The 21,508-nt window shown below is 49.0% G+C and overlaps 1 protein-coding gene across 5 annotated transcripts in view; it reads right to left on the bottom strand.

The window, feature by feature from the left end:
* Nucleotides 1–21,508, bottom strand: part of SLC43A3 (solute carrier family 43 member 3) — a 523,038-nt gene that overhangs the window by 205,934 nt on the left and 295,596 nt on the right. The window contains exon 1 of one of the 5 annotated variants that reach the window (XM_085651428.1): nt 18,763–18,888. The exons of the other annotated variants lie outside the window; for them this stretch is intronic. The gene's annotated coding sequence lies outside the window, so the exon portion shown is untranslated. Of the gene's footprint in view, nt 1–18,762; nt 18,889–21,508 lie in introns of those variants that run through there. 5 annotated transcript variants of the gene reach the window in all.

Raw genomic sequence — 21,508 nt, 5'->3', positions numbered from 1 at the left:
TTGACTGAGTATGCCCTGGGCTCCTGCCAATCAGGTGCCCAGGGCCTATGTTCTTTCCCTAAAACTGCATTGAAGCCTAAACCCAATTGGCATCTCTGGCCACAGGTCAGTCCCTGGTAAATGGTACCACAGGTACCCAGGGCACTCTGACCAGAGAAGGCCTCTAAGGGCTGCAGCACTTATTGTGCCACCCTTGGAAGCCCTGTCCCCCGACACTCACACACTGCCTTTGTTCTGCACCAAGGCACTCAGTCTGCAAAGTGAAGAGTCAACATGGCACACATCCCTGTGTACCATGCCTGCAATCTACTGCCCTGGCATAGATCAGTCACCTCTCTAGCTGGGTGCCCTATGCCAGTGTTGAGGGTAGAGATGCATGAGCCCTGTACCCCTACAGTGTCGAAGTCCATTCTTAGACATTGTAAGTGCTGCCATTAAGAGTATATGGTGCTGGGAGCTTGTCATTACGAACTCCACAGCACCATAATGGATACACTGAAAACGGAGAAGTTTGGTATCAAACTTCTCAGCACATTAAACCCACACTGATGCCAGTGTGAGATTTAATTACAAAAAAATGCACACAAAGGGCATCTTAGTGATGCCCACTGAAAACTAACCCACCACTAGTGTCCAGGCTGAGTGGCTGCTTTCAGCTGCCACCACCAAACATGTTTCTGGACCCAGGGTCGAGAACATGCTGCTCTCTGGGGCTTGAAACAATGCACATCCACTAGAGGGTGGCTTAATAGACGGTGTACCCACCTCAGGGAAGGGACCCATTGGTCCCTATCTTTTACCTACCTGTAACTCCCCTGAATCTAGTATTTAGGGGCACTCCTGAACCTTGCTGCCTCAGACAAGAAGAAACTACAAGAAGAAGAAGAAGGACTGAATAGCTGTGCAGCAGCTAACAAGAGGAAGAAGCCCACTGACTTGGCCCCAGCTCCACCGGCCTGTGTCCACCTCAAACCTGCTCCTGCGAAATCCCGGTGTGTCCTGCAGCCAGCAACCTTGAAAACTCTGGAGGACCTGCCTGCCTTCAACTACAAAGACTTTGTTTCCTGTGAACACCGGATTAGTCCATGCATGTTAAAGAATCTGAGACCGCTCATACATGAATGCCTTCAGGCAAAAAAGACAAAGTCGAAAACATAATTTTAGTTTGCATTTCACAAGTCTGCCAATTGGGATTGCGACATAGAATCAGGGCCATTGGAATTATGTGTTTCTGCGACCACGGGATTTTAAAAATACTCATGGATTTTTTCTCATTTGCAGCGTAATGCCCCATCTGCTGCATCATTTGTAATGGTTCATCAAAAATAAAAAAAGGGTTTCTAGCTCAAATGGACCCAAAGCTATTAAAGAACAAGCACTTGCAATGCAAAAGGTCTCGCATTACTGATAGTTTGAGGTATGGGTGTTGCAAATAATTATGCAACGCCAATAGCTCATACTTTCAGTAATTCGAGACCTAGTGCATTGCAAATAATTGCATAGTGAGCCAGGAACCAGCATTGTATGTCTCTGTGCAGTACTGCAAGCTGCTCCTATAGACCCCTAGTGAGCAAGGTACCAGCACGGCGTGTCTAGGTGCAGTACCACAAGCTGCTCCTAGAGGTCCCCAGTGAGCATCATAAACTTTGAAGATATGGTAAATCCACCCTACCCATAATGCATTTCATGCAAGACAGTACCACGAGTACATTCAAATAGCTATGTCCATGTATACAATTAGTAGCTTTGAAATGTGACAGAATTATTATATTAATTCCAGATTAGCTTGTACTCTATGTGGAACTGTTGAAGGGAAATGTATATAAGGTCTAATTAAAATGTGAGATGTGGTAGGTGCAGTACCACAAGCTGCGCCTAGAGGTCCCCAGTGAGCATCATAAACATTAGGTCACATATGGTACTCCCCTAATTGCAGGCAAGACAGTACCACAAGTACATTCAAATAGCTATGCCCATATAGACAAGTAATAGTTATTAAATGAGACAAATAAATTATTACAATAATTCTGATTAAGTTGTACTCTATGTGGAGCTGATGAAGGGAAATTTATAGAAGGTCTAATACAGATGTGTAGGTGCAGTACTAGAGGTACCTGATAAGCCTGAAACTTTTGGTCACATATGGTACTCCCCTAATGCATTGCCGCAATCCCTTCGAGAGGGCATGATAACACTTTTGTACAAGAAGGGAGAGAGAAAAGACCTCAAGGACTGGAGGCCCATCCCTCTCCTCAATGTGGACTACAAAATTCTCGAAGGTGATGGCCAACCGCCTAAAGAAGGTAAGAGCGAAGATAGTCCACGCAGACCAGACTTGTGGGATACCGGGTCGGCAAATCGTGGACAGCCTGGCCCTGGTCCAGGACACGATCGAGTACGTCCAGAGCCGCAAGGTTCCGATGGCCTTGTCAGCCTGGATCAGGAAAAGGCGTTTGACCGTGTTTTCCAGGAGTTCATGGACCTGACACTCAGAGCACTGGGGCTGGAAGACTTCTTCTGTGATGTGGTGACCACAATGTATAGAGAGGTCTAGCACGGCGTTGGTTAGCATCTGGAAAGCCGACTCTTCCCCGTCCGGTCAGGCATCAGGCAAGGCTGTCAGCTCTCCCCTCTTCTGTTCATCTGCGTGATTGAACTCCTCGCCGAACGCATCAGACAGAACAGGAACGTCAGAGGAGTAGTCATTGGTCCTGCGGAACGAGACCGTGCCAGTGCTCCAGTACGTCGCCCAAGTGTGGCCTTTGCAGTCCCGCACGGCCAGGGACATTACGAGAATGATCTACTTCATCTGGAGCTCACAGATAGACAGGGTGAAGAGGGCAGTGATGTTCAAGAACCACCACGTGGGAAGCAATGGAGTTCCAGACATCGCCACCTCGTGGAGGGGAATCTTTGTGTGCCACTACATGATGTGTACCCTGAGGACCAAAGACGAGAGCCACGTCGGCTTTCTGATGGCACGATTCTTCTTGTTGCCAACGTAGAGGCACCTGGGATGGGCAGAGTGGGTGAGCGCCGTCCTGTACAACTGGGAGACCCCGTGGTTCTCCAAGGAAGTGGAGAAGTTCGTGAAGGGTGTCGGGCTGGAGGCTGCCGCTCCCGCCACATGGACCCTTGAAGCTTGTCCTACGCCAGATTCGAGCAAATGACATCAGCAAACCTATCGGCACCCTCCCCTCTGCCACAGCGGACCACATGTGGGGAAATGTTGCATCCAAGAGCCTGACCAACCAGCACAAAGACATCGCCTGGATGGTCATCTGCGGAGGACTTCCCGTGAGAGCCTTCATGCACGCAAGAGGACTCAACCGATACAAGTCCTGCCCAAGAGGGTGCACCACGGACGAGACAGCCTACCATCTCTTCTGGGAGTGCGGAACGCACAGGACCTGCTGGAGGCCCTAGGCACAGAGCTTAGGGCCTGGATACCTACGCCCTGCATCACTGCGGACTCTGATGCATGGTTTGTTCCCAGGGGCACACACACTGAGTGACCTCCAGAACTGCAGGAGGCTCCTGTGCTGTTTTAAAGATGTTCTTTTGTTTTCCAGAAACTGCCTGGTAGTAAGGAAGAAGGAGACATCGACCCTGGCGTGCCACAAGATGATCCACAGCCACCTGCGCAACTACACAGCACTGGACGGATCAGATGAAGACAGCAATGATGAAACCCGAGGACCCCAAGGGATCCCCATGTAACCTCACAAGGGGGGGCCTGAAAGGCTCAGGGAACGGAGATGGTTGACGACAGCTGAGGACCCAAGGGGTCCCCCTGCCCTTACCTGGGGGAGGGGGGGCGCGGAGGATCCACTAACCAGTTTTTCCCCACGCTCAGGAACCGGTTGGTGACAGGGGAGGGGGGAAGGGAGGTGGAAGACAGGTGGAGTAAATGTAGTTATTTACTGTATGTAAAGGACTAACGTGACCTTTTTCCTTCACAGGTGAAAAGTCAATGGGACAGCTTGTGCTCCTGTTGTCAAGTTTGTTACCAACGATATACGATTAAAATAGGAAGGTGACTATTGATGTATCTGAACCAGAAACGAGGCCCTAACAAGGATAATAAAAAAATAATTGCATGCAAGACAGTACCACAAGTACAATCAAACAGCCACGTCAATATATACAATTATTAGCTTTGAGATGTGACCAAAAAATCTATTAATTCGGATTAGGTTATACTCTTGTGGAGCAGATGAAGGGAAATTTATAGAAGGTCTAATATAAAATGTGAGATGTTTAGGTGCAGTGCCGCACGATGCGCCTATAGGCCCCTAGTGAGCATCAAACTCTTGGTCACATATGGTACACCCATAATGCATTGCATGCAAGACAGTACCAGAGTACATTCAAATAGCTATGTCCATTTATACAGATGATAGCTTTGAAATGTGACAAAACAATTGTTCTACTAAAGGGAAATTTAAAGAAGGTCCAATATAAATGTGAGAAGTGTAGGTGCAGTACCGCAAGCTGCACCTAGATGTCCCTAGGGAGCATGATAAACTTTGAAGATTTGGTAAATCCCCCCTATCCATAATGCATTGCATGGAAGACAGTACCACGGTGCATTCAATATGTACAATTAGTAGCTTTGAAATGTGACTGAAGAATTACATTAGTTCTGGATTAGGTTGTGTTCTATTCAGAGCTGATGAAGGTAAATTTATAGAATGTCTAATATGAATATGAGATGTGCTAGCGAGGAAAGTAATCACAGAACAGGTGCAGTACAGAAGCAGCAGTGCAAGCTTCCACAGAACAGGTGCAGTACAGAAGCAGCAGTGCAAGCTTCCACAGAACAGGTGCAGTACGGCAGCAGTGCAAGCTCAAACAGAACAGGTGCAGTACGGCGGCAGCAGTGCAAGCTCCCAGAGAACAGGTGCGGTACGGCAGCAGCAGTGCGAGCTCCCACAGAACCGGTGCACTATGGGGGATTTCTACAAAAATAGGGTGGAAGTAATCCAAGATCCACTAGCTATCTATGGCAGAGCTTCAGTCTCGTTTACAGAACCGAATACAATTCCTTGGAAAATACCTTCATTGGGTTTCCGCTGCTCACGGAGGACAGATTACTCATAGCCTAAACTAAATCTGGGGCGCTCCCTGACCCCCGAGAATAGGTCATAAGATTGTCAAGTAATTATGCCTCCCCTCACTTTGCTATTCAACTTCATTTTGTAGTCTGGACTCTTCCCTACAGGATGGAAAAGGCCTCCATTCTCCTACTGTCGAAGGAACCGTGACAAGAACCAAGAGAGGTGAAGAATTATCACCCGGTTTCTCGGTTCTGTTTTCCAGCTAAGATCCTTGAAATGCACGTGAACGTTACGCTGTCTAAATTCGTGGAGAAGAAGGAAATCCTTTGATGCAGCGCAATTGGTTTCAGGCCAAATCACAGCACAGAGTCTGGTTCAGTTGTGGCCAATGAAGAGCTGAGAAGCTCTCTAGATATCGGAGGGAGGGGGCAAAGATCCCATTGGATCTATCGGCGCCTTCGACACCGTTGATCATGAGGTCTCGCTAGAACGATTGGCAGCCGCTGCGTATTGGCGGCTCAGCCTGGAAGCGGCTTCATTCTTTTCTCTAACAGAGAACAATCGGTTGCCTTGGGAGACCTGGCATCTAAGCCCTTTACTCTGCCACGTGGGGTCCCTCAGGGCTCATCACTGATCCCCGCTGACTCTTTTTATTTGGACTTTCGGCTGTGTTCCAGTGGAATATGCAGATGACACACAAAATGATGTGTCTACCTCAACCAATATAGAGGAGATGGCGTACCGCCTAATGGAGGATTGGTAGCCATAAATGAATGAGTGTAGCTTAATGCTCAATTTGACAAAAACCAAAGCACTCCTTTTTATCAAGAATCCGTACTTTTAGGACGATTCCTGGTGGCCCCAGACTCTCAGCCTTGCTTCCATCCTGGAAACCTCTGTCAGGAATCCAGGCGCGGCTGGTGCAAGTAAGAGCAGTGGGGGGACAAGTTGACATACAACGTGGAGGGAATCTTGAATACAATTTTTTGTTTTAATGGTTTTATCCAAGTTTCCCTCGTCCTCGTATGTCGATTTGCCCAAACTCCACCCCGCTGCCCTGTCCACTGCTCCCAAATCCACGGCCGCACATGCAGGAATCTGGGAATCATTTTTTTTATTCCAGTCTGTCCTTTAACACAAAGATAAACAAACTCAGCCCCTCTTGTTTATTCTTGTTGCATAAGATTAGGAAGATTGTGCCCCTTATCCCTTTCAAACTTCAAAAATCAGTGGTCACGGCCTTGGTGTCATCGAGGCTGGACTATGGCAATGCCCTATACTTGGGCATTCATCAGCGCACACAGACAAAACTGCAACATTTACAGAATGCAGCGGCCAAGCTCCGAAAGAGGATTCCGAAATTCAAGCCAGTGTCCGGGACACTACAAGGACTTCATTGGCTTCCGGTGAAGAAAAAAGTCAGGTTTAAGGCTCTGTGCATGGCACACAAAACGCTATATGGGAATGGGCCTGCGTACCTGAGAAAAAGTCTTTCCTGGTCTGGTCCTAGTAGTAGGTTGCGTTCCTCTAACTCCAGCATAGTCAATGTTCGAAAATTCAGAAGAAAAATTAGGGGGTTGAAGTTTTATCTACTCCACTGCACAACGAAAACGTTACCTTAACTTCTGAGAAGCCAGTCTATTTTTTTTTAGTTTTAGGAAACACCTGAATATCTGGCTTTTTCCTGCCCAATGTGATAAGGTGTAAACAATTGGCTCAGTTTTAGGATCGTTCCCTGTTTGTGCAGTCGACATGAGCGCCAAGACGCCATTGGCACTTGCACCCTTTATAAAACAAACCAATGCAAGGCTTCCACAGAACAGGTACAGCAGGGCAGCAGCAGCACAAGCTTCCACAGAACAGGTACAGTAGGGCAGCAGCAGCGCAAGCTTCCACAGAACAGGTACAGTGCAGAGGCAGCAGAGCAAGCTTCCACAGAACAGGTAAAGTACCGCAGCAGAGCAAGCTTCCACAGAACAGGTACAGTACGGCAGCAGCAGTGCAAGCTTCCACAGAACAGGTAGAGTGTGGCAGCACCAGCGCAAGCTTCCACAGAACAGGTACAGTATGGCAGCAGCAGTGCAAGCTTCCACAGAACAGGTACAGTGTGGCAGCACCAGTGCGAGCTTCCACAGAACAGGTGCAGTACGGCATTAGCAGTGAAAGCTTCCACAGAACAGGTAGTACTGCAGCAGCCGTGCGAACTCCCAAAGAACAGGTGCAGTACGTCAGCAGCCAAGCGAGCTCACACAGAACAGGTGCAGTACAGAAGCAGCAGTGCGAGCTTCTACAGAACAGGTGCAGTACAGAAGCAGCAGGGCAAACTCTCACAGAACAGGTGCAGTACGGCAGCAGCAGTGCGAGCTTCCACAGACAGGTGAAGTACAGCAGCGTGAGCTCCCACAGAACAGGTGCAGTACGGCAGCAGCAGTACGAGCTCCCACAGACAGGTGAAGTACAGCAGCAGCAGTGCGAGCTCCCACAGAACAGGTGCAGTACGGCAGCAGCAGTGCGAGCTCCCACAGAACAGGTGCAGTACGGCAGCAGCAGTGCGAGCTCCCACAGAACAGGTGCAGTACTGCAGCAGCAGTGCGAGCTCCCACAGAACAGGTGCAGTATGACAGCAGCAGTACGAGCTTCCACAGACAGGTGAAGTACAGCAGCAGCAGTGCGAGCTTCCACAGACAGGTGACGTACAGCAGCAGCAGTGCAAGCTCCCAGAGCAGAGGTATAGTACGACAGCAGCAGTGCAAGCTTACACAGAACAGGTGCACTATGGCAGCAGCAGTGCGAGCTCCCACAGAACAGGTGCAGTACGGCAGCAGCAGTGCAAGCTTCCACAGAACAGGTGCAGTACAGAAGCAGCAGTGCAAGCTTCCACAGAACAGGTGCAGTATGGCAGCAGCAGTGCGAGCTCCCACAGAACAGGTGCAGTACGGCAGCAGCAGTGCAAGCTTCCACAGAACAGGTGCAGTACAGAAGCAGCAGTGCAAGCTTCCACAGAACAGGTGCAGTACAGAAGCAGCAGTGCAAGCTTCTACAGAACAGGTGCAGTACGGCAGCAGCGCGAGCTCACACAGAACAGGTGCAGTACGGCAGCAGCAGTGCAAGCTTCCACAGAACAGGTGCAGTACAGAAGCAGCAGTGCAAGCTTCCACAGAACAGGTGCAGTACAGAAGCAGCAGTGCAAGCTTCTACAGAACAGGTGCAGTACGGCAGCAGCGCGAGCTCACACAGAACAGGTGCAGTACGGCAGCAGCAGTGCAAGCTTCCACAGAACAGGTGCAGTACAGAAGCAGCAGTGCAAGCTTCCACAGAACAGGTGCAGTACAGAAGCAGCAGTGCAAGCTCAAACAGAACAGGTGCAGTACGGCAGCAGCAGTGCGAGCTCCCACAGAACAGGTGCAGTACGGCAGCAGCGCGAGCTCACACAGAACAGGTGCAGTACGGCAGCAGCAGTGCAAGCTTCCACAGAACAGGTGCAGTACAGAAGCAGCAGTGCAAGCTTCCACAGAACAGGTGCAGTACAGAAGCAGCAGTGCAAGCTCAAACAGAACAGGTGCAGTACGGCAGCAGCAGTGCAAGCTTCCACAGAACAGGTGCAGTACGGCAGCAGCAGTGCGAGCTCCCACAGAACAGGTGCAGTACGGCAGCAGCAGTGCGAGCTCACACAGAACAGGTGCAGTACGGCAGCAGCAGTGCGAGCTCACACAGAACAGGTGCAGTACGATAGCAGCACTGTAAGCTTCCCTCTCTTGCAGAAAGCCAAAAGTGCAATCTTTTATTTTCCACATAACATGGTCAAAAGGGCAGATATGCACAAACGTTCATCGATCACAGAACATGTGAAGTTACAGCATGAGTGACATGAACGTTACAAGCAGATCACTGGAGCGGGTGCTTAAGGCAATGGGAAGAATGTATAGGTGGATTAGTGAGTGAATATTCCACGTCAGCGCCCAGAGCTGCTGTAATTGCTGGGGCCAGAGCCTGCAGTCGGGCTGCTGTCATTGAGGCTGAGCCCCTGCTCTACTGGGACCTTCTCTCCCTCTGGTGAGAAGGGGATAGATATGTGCCCACTCAGGCCCATTTATAGACAATATGGAAAAAAACTAAAAAGACACGCCGCTATGCCGGTGGTCATCTGCGGATTTTTGGTGGTAGCGAACGTTCAAGCAATCAAAGATGCCTGGAAATTCTGCGTTTATCTCGTCACATTGGCTGCGCTTCAAAGAACGGTCAAACTTCAGGCTATAGCTTCTGACAAATGAATGCATTTTGTGTTTTAATTCGTCATGGCGATTGGTGTTTACGAACTCCTCTCACTTTGCAATCAAAGAAAAGTATAGGAATTATGTGACAATCTTCCTGGGCTACAGAGAGGGCTAAATGAAAGGCGGTAGGAGGGAATTTATTGCAACACTACAAAATGTAAATACCTGTAGACGAAAAGTGCACATTCAGCAGTTAGGAACGCAAGAATGAAGGGCATTATTTTGGTAACTTTGAAGTGAGATAGAAAGAAATAATTTTATAACCATCAAAACAAAGACAACTCGGTGATGCTCAAAAGAGAAATATTCACTGAAGGCAAATCTTCACACATCATCATGTGTGCAATATACTTGTATAAGTCGACCTGTAGACCCGTGGGTTCAGTGACTTAATATCGAGAGACAAAATATCGACGCCAAAATATAGAAGGACAGAATATCGACTCCCTATCTACAAACAGGTAAGTACTAAAATATCGATTCCAAAATATAGAATGTTAAAATAAAGTTAGCTAAAATATCGAATTTTTTAAATGTATTAAAAATATAAAGGTAATTAAATATTAAAAACAATTAAATAAAACATACATAATATTAAAAATCTTAAAATGTAAACATAATAAAAGTAATGTAAAAAAAGTAGAGCTTTTGTTGGATAGTGAGAGCGTAAAAATTACTATTCCCACTCCAGTGAGTGCAACAGTAGGGAAAGCGTTGGATAGCGGGAATGGAAAAATTACTATTCCCACTCCAGTGAGTGCAACAGTAGGGAAAACGTTGGATAGCGTAGGGGTAAAAATTACTATTCCCACTCAAGTGAGTGCAACAGTAGTGAAAACGTTGGATAGCGTAGGGGTAAAAATTGCTATTCCCACTCCAAAGACTGCAACAGTAGGGAAATCATTGGATAGCGTAGGGGTAAACATTACTATTCCCACTCCAGAGAGTGCAACAGTAGGGAAAACGTTGGATAGCGTAGGGGTAAAAATTACTATTCCCATTCCAGTGAGTGCAACAGTAGGGAAAGAGTTGGATAGCGGAGGGTAAAAAAATACTATTCCCACTCCTGAGAGTGCAAAAGTAGGGAAAGTAATGATTTAAATTTAAAATAAGATTACATTAATTATCAATACCAATAAAAAGTTAATTAAAAATAATTACCAATTAATTACCATTGAAAAATATTAATCATCAATAAAAATTACCAATTACAAATTAATTACCAATTAATTATCAATTATCAATACACATATATAAAAAAAATTAATATTTACTTTATTACAATTAATTTACTTCCCACCCAATTCCCCTATAAACCCACAACCCACTCCCAATAATAAAAAATACAATTAACATTATCAATTAATAAAAATAATTTTGCAATTAATAAAAATTAATTAGCAATTCATTCAAATGTACCCATTAATACAAATTACCAATTAATAATTATCAATTATTTATCAATACACGTAAATAAAAAATAATTATTTACTTTATTACAATTAAATTACTTCCCACCCAATTCCCCTACAAACCCACAACCCGATCCTAATAAAAAATACAACATAATTATCAATTAATCAATTAATTACCAATTAATAATTAATTATCAATCAATTAATTCTCAAACATATAAATATAATTAATATTTAATTAACCATAATTAAATTACTTCCCACCCTATTCCCCTATAAACCCACAACCCGCTACGGAATTAAATTACGCAAAAATTAAATTACATAACATTCATTAGTTTAAATAAATTAAACATACATTATAAAAATAATACATATTTTTAACACATATACTACCATACATAACACAAAAAAAAATTCGATATTATGGTAATCTATATTTTAAAATTCGATATTATGGAATTCTATATTTTTAAATTCTATATTATGGAAATCGATATTTTGTACCCCAATTTTGATATTCTGACCTATCTATATTTTGATAATTCGATATTCTGTCCACTCTATATTTAAACTTCGATATTCTGGGCAGTCGATATTTTGGAATCGATATTTAGGGTGTTCACCAGATCCTTGCAAATGTAGTGGCCATTTGAATGGTAAATGTGCCATCTGCATATGACAGTGGCTATCCCTCCCCATCTACCTCCCGTCTTACTTCTCTCGCTCTGTGCCCACCTAGGGCCAGCGCAAGGATTGTTGCCACCCCAGGTGAAGGTACACTTTTCTGCCCCACCCATTGGTGCCCTGGTGCTCCACGGCCCACTTGTTTTAGAAATGTGACGCCCTCGCAGTTTGCAACCTGGGCACCCCTTTAGCATCCCCTCCCCAAAACTGCCCATGCTAGCATGCGTCTCACCCTGGCCTCTCACACTTTGTATTCACACATTAATTCATGCCCACCCTCTGATACCCTGCGCTCTGTCCTGCTCACTCCCCTCAAGCTCATCACACACACGCACATACACGCGCACACACACCCACACACATACATACATACCCACACGCACACACAAGTCCTCTCACTGGTGCATCTCATTAACTTCTTTGTCACATCTTCCATTCACAAATCTCCCAGCCTAGGCTCCCACCTTGCACCTTTTCTGTCCCAAACGTCCCTCCTACCCTTCAGCTTTCACTCACACTGTCCCCTCTCAGTAAAATGCTCCTCAAACACACGCACGTGCTCCGTTCCCTAGCATGTCCTCCATTCCCTTGCACATGCACTTCCCTTCCTGTCACACACACTGAACCTTCCTTGAATGCCATCTCTTGCTCGTATTTATTCCCTCTCAGAAGCACTTTCACTTTTTCACTCTCTCCCTTGCACAGACGCTGACACTGAAGGAAGACTGGTTTATTTTTCTCGATCACCAGTTTGAAAGATGAATAGTCATTTTTAGGTTTGGCCTGCTTGAAAAATCTATTGTTTTTAATATAAACTTAAAAGGGACTTGCATCTCGCCTCCTCCCTTTCCTGGCTTCTCATTGGCTCCTGTGCGTGCCACTTACCTTTCTTCCATTTCTATTGGCTGTATCATATGTTCCTGCATTTGCCAATGCTTGTCCCTCATCTGATTCTCTTAGCAGTTTCCTGCCACTGAAATACTGTTAATATCTGCTTTGATGGAACTATATTTCCTTAAAGTTTTGCCTTTTACTTTTGCAGCATATTTATACAACAGTTTATCCCCAGTAGAGCTTAAGTGATTTGCACAAAATCTCAGGATGTTGCAGGGTGCACCAAGACTCAAACTGGGATCCTCAGGTCTTGAGTCAGCAGCTCTGGCTCTTCCACCATTCCCATTGTGCAGTGTCTGGAGCTACTTACTAACATCGCGCCGTGAAGCTTATCTTCTAGGCGTGTTTTCGAGTGGTGTTATTAGTATAGAATGCGCCGATCACGCTGACTTGCTTAGGGGCTCAAAATCATTTAGCGCACGCCCATTCTGTAACATGTGAAGGACACAGCAGTTGTGTGAAGACGTTCTGCGCTCCCGCATGAGTGTTTTGTTTACCCTTCTGTTTAACACCCGCAGTGAAATACCTCGGCGAAGTGTGCATTACAACATATTTGCATTCAGGGTAAGATTCCTCCCGAGACCGTAGGCACTTGCAGGCAGGTGTGACTTGCTCAGGAGGCCCCGGGAATAAGTAGACTTTTTTATCCTCGGCAGACAGGAGTCTGCAAAGGTACAGAGCGGTGGCTGTACTCCCTCTCTCTCACCTCCGTGACTGCGCACCGGAACGGCCCTAACATCAACTACTAATTGTATTGTATTAAGTGCACATAATGTAAATAGGTCAGTGGGGCTACTCGTGTGGGTGTGTGTGTAGGTGGCTCTGTGGGTGGCTCGATTTGTGTGTGGGTGGCTTTGTGTGTGTGGCTCTGTGTGTGGGTGCAAATGCAATAGGTCTCGCATTTGAGAGTGATTAAGCTAGTGACATTGTAAATAACAATGCCGTTTCTTTAAATGTTTTAAAAACAAAAACATAAACAAAAATAATGTCATGAGCAATGCCAATAGCTCTAACTTTAACAATGCCGAGACCGTTGCATTGCAAATGCTTGTTGGTGGTTGTGAGAGGTCTTTAAATTCTGCATTTGTCTCGTCACATTTGCTGCGCTTGAAAAACAGAGGTGAAATGTCCGGCTCAGTCTTCGCAAATATTGCTTTTTTTAGCATGAGGAGTGGTGTTTAGAAACTCCTCACTTTGCAGTCGGAGAAAAAGTTAAGTGTGTCATGAGACAATGCTGGGGTACAAGGAGTATGAAGGAAAAGGCTGCGGGGGTCATTTTTTCAACACAGAACCAAATGGGGAGAGGATGTGGCCTAATGGCTAGGCCGGTCGACCTCAAAATCTGGGGAACTGGGTTCGAGTCCCAGCAATGAATCGCAGCATCCTGTGATTCTGGGCAAATCGCGTAATCTCCCCGCGCCTTACAAAAATGAAGGTGCCTTATGTAACGCAACTGGTGCAAAACCTTAGGGTCAAGTCCTGCAGTAACATACAATTGCAGAGAAAAGAAAAGTAAATATATGTAAATGGGTTGTGCACATTCAGCATTTAGGAAAGCAAAAATCAAGCACAATTTGTAATTCTGAGGGTGATGGAAGCAACGATTTTAATAGGTTCAAAACAATCAAGACACTTTACGTGGTGGCGCCAAATGAAAAATATTCACAGATCCTCGATTTCTACCGATTTTCATTTCCGTGCAATATAGTTGTATCGGTAAACCTTTACGTCTGTCTATAGTTCGTGGTCATTTCAATGGAAAACGGGCCGTTTGTAAATGACAATGCACCAGCACATTAGTTATATTAAAAAAATTACCGCCTCGTGCCCAGTAAAGGTCAATGGGTCGCAAAGGATTGTCCCAACCAGTGGGTCACGGTTCTAAAAAGTTTGGGACGCGCTGGTGTTGGCCATTGTTACTTAGAGCAACAGTTGGAGTAGGTATGCTTCAGACTGGCACCCAGGTGCCAACCTCCTCAGAAATGGTCTGGGCACATGAAGGGGCGTGCAATGCCACTCTCAGGACTGTCCCTGCCCAACAAGTCGAGGGCCCCCGGGCATATCAGATTCAACATATATCGCTTCACAACCAGTGTTTTAAATGGACCGGTGCTCACTGGTACCGAGTACCGGCACTTTTGCGTTTTCTCCCCTTCTGTACCGTAACTTCTCCTCGGACAAGGAAACGACCGGTACAAGTAAGGGATTTTAAAATTCCAACAAACACGGACTGCTGAACATGTCACATAGCACGAGCCACCTGGGAGCTACCAAGCCCCAATCCCATACTCCGCAGAGATTGCACAGAGAGAGTCTGCGCTCAGCAAAGATTGCACACAGAGTCTGCGCTCAGCAAAGATTGCACACAGAGTCTGCGCTCAGCAAAGATTGCACACAGAGTCTGCGCTCAGCAAAGATTGCACACAGAGTCTGCGCTCAGCAAAGATTGCACAGAGAGTCTGCGCTCAGCAAAGATTGCACACAGAGTCTGCGCTCAGCAAAGATTGCACACAGAGTCTGCGCTCAGCAAAGATTGCACACAGAGTCTGCGCTCAGCAAAGATTGCACACAGAGTCTGCGCTCAGCAAAGATTGCACACAGAGTCTGCGCTCTGCAAAGATTGCACACAGAGTCTGCGCTCTGCAAAGATTGCACACAGAGTCTGCGCTCTGCAAAGATTGCACACAGAGTCTGCGCTCTGCAAAGATTGCACACAGAGTCTGCGCTCTGCAAAGATTGCACACAGAGAGTCTGCGCTCTGCAAAGATTGCACACAGAGAATCTGCGCTCTGCAAAGATTGCACACAGAGAATCTGCGCTCTGCAAAGATTGCACACAGAGAGTCTGCGCTCTGCAAAGATTGCACAGAGAGTCTGCGCCGCTGCAAAGATTGCACACAGAGTCTGCGCTCAGCAAAGATTGCACACAGAGTCTGCGCTCAGCAAAGATTGCACACAGAGTCTGCGCTCAGCAAAGATTGCACACAGAGTCTGCGCTCAGCAAAGATTGCACACAGAGTCTGCGCTCAGCAAAGATTGCACACAGAGTCTGCGCTCAGCAAAGATTGCACACAGAGTCTGCGCTCTGCAAAGATTGCACACAGAGAATCTGCGCTCTGCAAAGATTGCACACAGAGTCTGCGCTCAGCAAAGATTGCCCACAGAGTCTGCGCTCAGCAAAGATTGCACAGAGAGTCTGCGCCGCTGCAAAGATTGCCCACAGAGTCTGCGCCGCTGCAAAGATTGCCCACAGAGGCTGCGCCGCTGCAAAGATTGCACACAGAGTCTGCGCCGCTGCAAAGATTGCACAGAGTCTGCGCCGCTGCAAAGATTGCACAGAGAGAATCTGCGCTCTGCAAAGATTGCACAGAGTCTGCGCCGCTGCAAAGATTGCCCACAGAGTCTGCGCCGCTGCAAAGATTGCACACAGAGAATCTGCGCTCTGCAAAGATTGCACACAGAGTCTGCGCTCAGCAAAGAGTCCACACAGAGTCTGCGCCGCTGCAAAGATTGCACACAGAGTCTGCGCTCTGCAAAGATTGCACACAGAGTCTGCGCACTGCAAAGATTGCACACAGAGTCTGCGCACTGCAATGATTGCACACAGAGAGTCTGCGCTCAGCAAAGATTGCCCACAGAGTCTGCGCCGCTGCAAAGATTGCCCACAGAGTCTGCGCCGCTGCAAAGATTGCACACAGAGTCTGCGCCGCTGCAAAGATTGCACACAGAGTCTGCGCCGCTGCAAAGATTGCACACAGAGTCTGCGCTCTGCAAAGATTGCACACAGAGAGTCTGCGCTCTGCAAAGATTGCACACAGAGAGTCTGCGCTCTGCAAAGATTGCACACAGAGAGTCTGCGCTCAGCAAAGATTGCACACAGAGAGTCTGCGCTCAGCAAAGATTGCACACAGAGAGTCTGCGCTCAGCAAAGATTGCACACAGAGAGTCTGCGCTCAGCAAAGATTGCACAGAGAGTCTGCACCGCTGCAAAGATTGCACAGAGAGAGTCTGCGCTCAGCAAAGATTGCGCTCAGCAAAGATTGCACACAGAGAGTCTGCGCTCAGCAAAGATTGCATACAGAGAGTCTGCGCTCAGCAAAGATTGCACAGAGAGTCTGCACCGCTGCAAAGATTGCACAGAGAGAGTCTGCGCTCAGCAAAGATTGCACTCAGCAAAGATTGCACACAGAGAGTCTGCGCTCAGCAAAGATTGCATACAGAGAGTCTGCGCTCAGCAAAGATTGCATACAGAGAGTCTGCGCTCAGCAAAGATTGCACACAGAGAGTCTGCACTCAGCGAGTCTGCGCCGCTGCAAATATTGCACAGAGAGAGTCTGCGCTCTGCAAAGATTACACACAGAGTCTGCCCTCAGCAAAGATTGCACACAGAGAGTTTGCGCTCAGCAAAGATTGCACACAGAGAGTCTGCGCTCAGCAAAGGTTGCACAGAGAGTCTGCACTCAGCAAAGGTTGCACAGAGAGTCTGCACTCAGCAAAGGTTGCACAGAGAGTCTGCGCTCAGCAAAGGTTGCACTGAGAGTCTGCGCTCAGCAAAGATTGCACACAGAGAGTCTGCGCTCAGCAAGGATTGCACACAGAGGGTCTGCGCTTAGCAAAGGTTGCACACAGAGTCTGCGCTCTGCAAAGATTACACACAGAGAGTCTGCGCTCAGCAAAGATTGCACACAGAGAGTCTGCGCTCTGCAAAGATTGCACACAGAGTCTGCGCTCTGCAAAGATTGCACACAGAGTCTGCGCTCTGCAAAGATTGCACACAGAGTCTGCACTCTGCAAAGATTGCACAGAGAGTCTGCGCTCAGCAAAGATTGCACAGAGAGTCTGCGCTCAGCAAAGATTGCACACAGAGTGTCTGCGCTCAGCAAAGATTGCACACAGAGTCTGCGCTCTGCAAAGATTACACACAGAGAGTCTGCACTCAGCAAAGATTGCACACAGAGTCTGCGCTCTGCAAAGATTGCACACAGAGTCTGCGCTCTGCAAAGATTGCACACAGAGAGTCTGCGCTCTGCAAAGATTGCACACAGAGAGTCTGCGCTCTGCAAAGATTGCACACAGAGTCTGCGCTCAGCAAAGATTGCCCACAGAGTCTGCGCTCTGCAAAGATTGCACACAGAGAGTCTGCGCTCTGCAAAGATTGCACACAGAGTCTGCGCTCTGCAAAGATTACACACAGAGAGTCTGCGCTCAGCAAAGATTGCACACAGAGTCTGCGCTCAGCAAAGATTGCACACAGAGTCTGCGCTCAGCAAAGATTGCACACAGAGAATCTGCGCTCTGCAAAGATTGCACACAGAGTCTGCGCTCTGCAAAGATTGCACACAGAGAGTCTGCGCTCTGCAAAGATTGCACACAGAGAGTCTGCGCTCAGCAAAGATTGCACACAGAGTCTGCGCTCTGCAAAGATTGCACACAGAGAGTCTGCGCTCTGCAAAGATTGCACACAGAGAGTCTGCGCTCAGCAAAGATTGCACACAGAGTCTGCGCTCTGCTAAGATTGCACACAGAGTCTGCGGCGCTGCAAAGCCCTGTGCACCATGCCCATGGCACTGGGTTGTAATCCACCTAGCTCAGTTGGTCCCTGCTCTTGTTGCAGAGATTCTGGTCACAAGCTAACATCCTTGTCATGCAGCTTAGTGGGTTAGGGCCCCGCAGCAAGGAGCCGCATGTCTTTAGAATCGGACCATTTCCCCTCAATCTTTCCTTATTCCAAGTTGCTAAACAGGAGGTACTTTCGGCAGAAACACACAGTTATCAGTGAGTGCGGTATAAATGGATATATCATATTAGTGTAATAATAACTCAGATAGATACATCCAGCATTCATGCGGATTTCTTGCACACAAACAAAGCTTGGAAAGGCCAACCGCCCCCTCCCCCGAGCCCCTCCTCTCCCCCTCCCCCGAGCCCCTCCTCCCCAGGCCAACTCTGAACCCCGCCCCAATCTCCACCCCCTCCACCCCTCACTTTGGAGAGTTCCCGCACTTCTATTTTTCCCATTTCAAGCGCTGCTCAGAAGGGCCTGGGGTGTTGGTGGGAGAGGCGGTAGAACCGGGGTGGCTACCCCACAGGGTGACCCCCGCAGAGAGTTCCGGGGTGAGGGACAGTCCACCCCTGCCCCCACTGCAGCCGGGAGTGTTTGTGGCACCGCCGAGCTGTACCTGGGCAAGACTTGTCGTCCCCCTCCGAGGCTGGGAGAGCTGTGACTGGGGTCGCCTCTGAGGAGACCCACAGGAGGGTGCAGGCGCTGCGCATAGCGCTACGAAGCCACCAGAGTGGAGTGCAGCGGCAGCAGTGACAGGGGGCAGATGAGCCGTATCAAGAGCGGACACTGGCTGGCACCATAGGTGCCCAGTGGCGCGGACGCAGGAGCCCTCTCCCCACCCCGGTGCCCTCCACCCCCGTGCCCTCTCACCTCTGCTCAGCGGGGAGTCCCGGGAGCCTCACCCGTCGCTGTGGGGCCGAGAGCTGGGAAAAAGTACGTCCTCCCACGACCCAGCCCGCAACCGGTCTGGGCAGCCGTTAGGGGGAGGCGCTGTGAAGAGGAGGAGCCGGTCCAACCCTACCCCCCCTCCCCACCCCCCCAAAGATGTCACTGAACCCACGGCCCTTAGAAGGGGCATCTATGGGGCCCGAACCAGGCGGCCCTAAAGTAACAGACTTCCAAATCCCACGGGAGAGGCCCCTCCCCCCGGAGCAGAACCGACCCGGTGCCGTTTGTTACCGGGAGCTGCACCGGACACATGAATGCCAGCACCCCTTTAACTTTGGAGGCCGCAGACCTAAGCCTACTGTCCCCCCCCCCCCCATATGTATGTGGCAGGGGTCTTCTTTTAATGGGACAGCCCTCTGATGGGGTTTATGAACTGCCTTATATGGCATCCGGCTGCCAGAACCAGCTACGGAGGCCCAGAGGCCAGACCACCCTCTAAGAGGTAGTGGCGGGGGGGGGGGCTCACATACATGAATGTCAGGTGCCTCCTACAGCCACAGGGTCTGGGAGAGGCCTGGCACCGCCCACGGACCCTACAACAGGCACTCCTGGTTTGACAAACCGTGGAAAACCCATTTATGGAACATATAAGCATTGACGACCCCCACTGAGGCCTGTTGCAGCTTCCGACCTCCAAGGACCGTGTTATTCAGCCAGCAGGTCTCTTACGCTCACACCTTACTGCCTCGCCCCTGTTCCTGCCACGGGGGCGCAGGTTTCCTATCCGCATCTCCACCTGACTGGCTCCAGTCCTGATCTTTTCACCTGCACATCACTAGTTCCAGGTGTCTTTGTCTGATTGCCTTAATGGCAGCAAAGAAAGACTACAACCCCCAAAATGCATTAGGCTTTCACTTAAAGGCCATGCCCTGGAAATGGTGCCCATAATGACCTGGAGGGGGCAGGTCATTCTACCCAAAACTTCGGGTATGCTGTGCCTGTGTGTTTTTCTGCCCACCCTGTGATGCCCCCCAGAGATAGGGTGACCAGAATTTTAAAGCCAAAACCTGGGAAATTTCACAAAAATAGAAGAAGGACTACAATTTTACTTCAAGGGAGTGCACAGAGTGACGGCGCTCCTCAGCAGAGAATTACAAACAGGCAGTAAGAGCACACATAAGATGCCATTTTTAAACCCAGTAGCTTGCCTGTTAATTAAATTGATTCTTGAAACAACTGCTAACTATCTTTCCTTTGTAAAACATAAAAAAGCACCTCCTGCCGTTTTCAGTCGACCCGCTCTAAAATCCGGGACAATTACCTAAACTTCCTGAAATCTACCGGGACTGCTGGTGAAACACCGGGATCGTCCCGGCAAATCTGGGACACCTGGTCACCCTACCCAGAGTCACTGACACCCTGACCCTGGTCACCCTACCCGGAGTCACTGACACCCTGACCCTGGTCACCCTACCCGGAGTCACTGACACCCTGACCCTGGTCACCCTACCCAGAGTCACTGACACCCTGACCCTGGTCACCCTACCCGGAGTCACTGACACCCTGACCCTAGTCACCCTACCCGGAGTCACTGACACCCTGACCCTGGACACCCTACCCGGAGTCACTGACACCCTGACCCTGGACGCCCTACCCAGAGTCACTGACACCCTGACCCTGGACACCCTACCCAGAGTCACTGACACCCTGACCCTGGACACCCTACCCAGAGTCACTGACACCCTGACCCTGGACACCCTACCAAGAGTCACTGACACCCTGACCCTGGACACCCTACCGAGAGCCACTGTCACCCTGATCCTGGTCACCCTACCAAGAGTTACTGACACCCTGACCCTGGACACCCTACCCAGAGTCAATGACACTCTGACCCTGGACACCCTACCCAGAGTCACTGACACCCTGACCCTGGACACCCTACCCAGAGTCAATGACACCCTGACCCTGGACACCCTACCCAGAGTCACTGACACCCTGACCCTGGACACCCTACCCGGAGTCACTGACACCCTGATCCTGGTCACCCTACCCAGAGTCACTGACACCCTGACCCTGGACACCCTACCCAGAGTCACTGACACCCTGACCCTGGTCACCCTACCCAGAGTCAATGACACCCTGACCCTGGACACCCTACTCAGAGTCACTGACACCCTGACCCTGGACACCCTACCCAGAGTCACTGACACCCTGGTCACCCTACCCAGAGTCACTGACACCCTGACCCTGGACACCCTACCCGGAGTCACTGACACCCTGACCCTGGACACCCTACCCAGAGTCACTGACACCCTGACCCTGGACACCCTACCCAGAGTCACTGACACCCTGACCCTGGACACCCTACCCAGAGTCACTGACACCCTGACCCTGGTCACCCTACCAAGAGTCACTGACACCCTGACCCTGGTCACCCTACCAAGAGTCACTGACACCCTGACCCTGGACACCCTACCCAGAGTCACTGACACCCTGACCCTGGACACCCTACCCAGAGTCACTGACACCCTGACCCTGGTCACCCTACCCAGAGTCACTGACACCCTGACCCTGGTCACCCTACCCAGAGTCACTGACACCCTGACCCTGGACACCCTACCCAGAGTCACTGACACCCTGACCCTGGACACCCTACCCAGAGTCACTGACACCCTGACCCTGGACACCCTACCCAGAGTCACTGACACCCTGACCCTGGTCACCCTAC

Source organism: Triturus cristatus, chromosome 4_1 (assembly GCF_964204655.1).
Source record: "Triturus cristatus chromosome 4_1, aTriCri1.1, whole genome shotgun sequence".
Classification (NCBI taxonomy): Eukaryota; Metazoa; Chordata; class Amphibia; order Caudata; family Salamandridae; genus Triturus; species Triturus cristatus.
The sequence above is the reverse complement of the archived record's forward strand: the minus strand, read 5'-3'. Positions and strand labels throughout refer to the sequence as shown.